Source organism: Aquila chrysaetos, chromosome W, assembly GCF_900496995.4.
Source record: "Aquila chrysaetos chrysaetos chromosome W, bAquChr1.4, whole genome shotgun sequence".
Classification (NCBI taxonomy): domain Eukaryota; kingdom Metazoa; phylum Chordata; class Aves; order Accipitriformes; family Accipitridae; genus Aquila; species Aquila chrysaetos.
The window spans coordinates 5,347,473-5,351,838 of NC_054457.1; positions in this window are offsets into that span (position 1 = coordinate 5,347,473).

A 4,366-nucleotide genomic window follows, 5' to 3' on the forward strand; every position below is an offset into this window, starting at 1 on the left:
CTCACTTCCGCCACGGGGCGGAGGGAGTCAGCTCAGTGCGCGTGCTTAGTACCGCCCCCCGCGCGTTAGCCTCCCCCGGGCAAGGAATAGCACGAGAAGACAGGTAGTGGCTAGGATGCTTGTTGTAGACGCAGAAGTAAACCGCCTGGAGGTGAAGGGACGGGTGCGGGCGCTGACTCGGGAGGGGGGGGGGGGGGCGGTTGCGCGCGCGCTCTGGGGTAGCAGGTTGCTCTCAGCTTTTTTTCCATATTTTCAGCATTTTACATGTATCTATCTGCCATCAATGCTGTTACTGGTCTAGCGACGATGGTACGTAGCTACTATTAGTCTCGGTTAATTTCTGCAAGGACCAGATCAGAAAAGAAACTCACTCCCCCCACCAAAAAAATAGACAGCCACCCAGACAATTTTTTTGATCAGTTCCCTTGTAAATTACTCAATATCCTTATGTTAGCTATCACAAGGAGAGACAAGTTTTATTGTGGAATAGTGCTAGTCCAAATGTGTAGAAAATTATACCTTTTGGGGATTGCTCACACAGTGACAATTACTCTGAAATGCTTTTGCAGCATACTTTAAGAGAACATGTGCCTACCTAGCTGCTCTGAAGTTCTCAGCTCTCACCAAAGAGGGCCTCTTTTCTAAGTGTCAAGCCCCTCTTCAGTTTGAGGACCTGAAGAGCATTGCCATACATCATTATTTTGTCTAGAGGCTGGCAGGAAGTGGTAGTCTTTTAATAAATCAAGTGATATAACTGGAGAATGGGAGAACAGAGAAGTTTTTGAGCACATCAACCTCCTATCTATGGAAATAGGAGCATCAGCCTTTTAATGTAAACATGCACACTTTATTCCCATTTTTTCCACTTTTCTTTACTCTCAACACTACTCTCTCATTGATGCAACTATGTTAACTGATTGGTCAGTTTTAACTATAAAAGTATTTGGTGTCTGCAAAGGAGAGAAAGCACAAAGACATTATTCCCAGTGGGGTGGACAAAAGGCTAATTGTTCCCAAGAGCACATTAAGCACCCTTTCAATTTTTTCCTAAGATAGGAAGCAGTGTATGTGACAAAATCAACATCTGTCTCAATTATGTACAGTGTTCAGAGGTAAGAAGTTTGGTTTCTAGACTTACCTTTGAAAGTTAGATAGGGAGTAATAGTTTTGTGAAATGTTTGTTCCTACTACATCATCATCTTTCCTTTATTTTGGCATCATAATGATGAAGTCACCTTCTTAGTTGTCAAACTAGTCCCATCCTTGCACTTCTCTGCTCTCTGTATATAACCCATTCTAGTTAGTCCATTAGCCTTTTACACTATAATGGTGACACTTCTATCACCGTCTGTCGTGTTAGTGGTACGAGTCTGATGCATGGCTGGGGGGGGCCCTCCTGTTGAGTCATGAGGTTCAGAAAGGACCCCCTTGCTTTCTAAACTTCTTCTCAGAGAGGAGTCTAGGTGCGGCTAGGTCCAGTCTTAGTCTCAGGCTTGGACAACGGTTTATGTCTAAAGGGTTGTGTGTATAGCCACTTACCAGAGTGTGGTGGGTTGACCCTGGCTGGGTGCCAGGTGCCCACCAAAGCTGCTCTATCACTCCCCCTCCTCAGCTGGACAGGGGAGAGAAAATATAACAAAAGGCTCGTGGGTCAATGTGGAGGACCCTTGGCTGGACCGAGGGGCCTGGGGAGGATATTGACCTTGACAAGATTGCAGTGTTCCCGTGAGAGAACAAGAAAGGCTGAGAAGCATGCCTGGGAAACTAAGTTTAAGGAATGTGTTGACCATTTGCAGTTGTGATAAGGAACCTGAAAAAGTCACCCAATGAGGGGTGAGAAAAACAACTTCTGACAACTTTTTGACCAATAAGGGACAGACATATGTACAAGGTAACAAGTATAATGGGTATAAATTTGCTGGCTTGTAGTAATAAAAAAAACCTTCTTTGCTTGTACTATAAGAATGCGTACGTGTCGTTTGTCCGTCTCGACCACGACAATTGGTGACCCCGACGTGATGCTGTAAATTATGCTTGTGACTGCGAGGAGAGCAGTGGAGACGGAGCCCGGCATAGCTTGACAGCAGCGGGAAGAGCTGCTAGTCCGGACCGATACTTGACACCTGCAGATAAACAGGTGAGCTGCCGGGAACATGGGCGGGACCCTCAGTAATGAGGACGCCGGAATTGTAAATATGTGGAAAGTAATTTTGCAAAAGAGAGGACTTAAAGTAGAAGAGTTGATGTTGCGGAAAATGCTCTTATGGGGCAAGCAACACGGATATAAAGCAGACACAGTGACTGCATTTAGTGTGCCTGTGTGGCAAGGGCTCGGGGACAAGCTGTTTGACAGTGCGTCCCGAGGGTCTAAGGAGGCAGCCAGCCTCCTGATGACGTGGCGCCTGCTCCTTGAAACCGTCAAAGACATTAAAGAACAAAGGGATAGGATGAAGGAGCCAGACGTCCCCATCGCGGGGGGAGGGCAGTCCTCTCCCACAGAGGACGTGGGGTCTGTTGCCCAGTCCTCTGGCAAGCGCGCAGGGCGGCCAAAGCCACGGGGCCGACAAAAGAACCCTTTCGTTGATGACTCTGATGATGAGCGGCCCTCAGGACATCCTCGGACTATTAAAGATAGAACTTATAAGCGGCCTCGGGACTTGCTTCCTGGTAGTGACGTATGCCCCGCTGAAACGGCGGAGGCGCCGGTTAACCCGTCCGCCCCCCCCCCCTTGCCGCCTGATTCAGAGGATGGAGAAGGGATGAATAGCCCCCCCCCGGGCGCGGGGAGGGGAACAGGGGACCTCATGCCTGTACCCCCCTCTGCCAGCCGAAACATCAGAGGGTTGGCATGATCCCATGGACAATGATATGGGGGATCCTGAACCTGGGGGGTCTGCGGGAACACCGAAGGAGGGACAGTTACAGGGAGGCTCGCGTTGCCGAGGACAGCCCTGGGTCCTCCCGCCGGCTCGAATTACTGTCAGTCCCCACAACCCCCTGAAATTCTGGCAGCAGGTGAAAGCTCGAGCTCTGCAAGAAGGAAATTGGGACCTGTCCGAGCAAATTAACGTTCCTGTAACAGCAGGCAGCTCCGGTGAAACGAATTTAAGGGGGGACTGGGGCGATGGCTTTCCCCGTGGTACGGGGCGATCCAGGACAAGGAATTATGGATGAACATAGACCATATTCGTGGAAAGTTATACAGGATTTACAAAAGGCAACTGCGCAATATGGTCCCAACTCCCCTGCAGTTATGCAATTAATACGCCTGTTAACTATGGAAGAAATGACACCTTATGATGTTGCTCAAATTGCTCAAATTATTTCCCAACCTGTGCAATGCACCGTTTTTTGTAGTATCTGGACTCAGAGAGCAGAGGCGCAAGCAGTACACAATTTGCAGCTTTCACAAACCGATCCACGTTATGGTAACGGAGCTGATGTTCTGACTGGGACTGGTCAATTTAATAATCCTCAACATCAGACTCAATGGCATCCGCTTGTATTGGAGCAAGTAAAGACTATTGGTGTAGAAGCTTTGCTCCGAATGGCGGAGCTGGCAGAGCCTAAGGCAAGATATACCATGATTAAACAGGGGGCTGAAGAGCCGTTTCTGTCGTTTGTAGAGAAATTGATGGGGGCTATAGAGCGGCAGGTATTTGATGTACATATACGAGAAATGCTGGTAAAACAGTTAGCCCGTGACAATGCTAACGCAGATTGTCAAAAGGTGATTGAGACGCTCCCTGGGGATCCAACCCTAGAAGCTATGATTACGGCTTGCGGGAAGGTGGGCTCTGTTGAACACAAAATGTCTGCATTAGCTACAGCTATGTCTGCAATGCGTATGTCTAATCAGAAATGTTACTGCTGCGGGCAGGCTGGACATGTCAAGGCTAACTGTCCTGCTAAAAATAGAAAAGGAGGAGCCAGGCAGGCGGCCATGGGAGCAGCTACATGTCTTAAGTGCGGAAAGCTGGGACACTTTGCAAAGCAATGTAAATCTAAATTTCATGCTAACGGTCAACCCCTCCAGTCGGGAAACGGCAGAAAGAGCGTGAAGGGGCGCGTGCAGACACAAATGCCCTACCCCTCCAGCAACCCCTTTCTGGTACAACAGCCAGCGCAGACACCACAAGCCTTTGTGACAAGTTACGGGGACAAACCCAAGGAGCAGCCGGGATGAATGTATGCACCGCCCACACAGTAACTTTATCTACCCAAGGAGTGCATAAAGTGCCCCTGGAAGCCTGGGGACCGATTGGTAAAGGATTAAGTGCCTTACTAATAGGACGATCAAGTAGTACTTTGCAAGGGTTAATGGTGCATGTGGGAGTTATTGATGCTGATTATCACGGGCAAATAT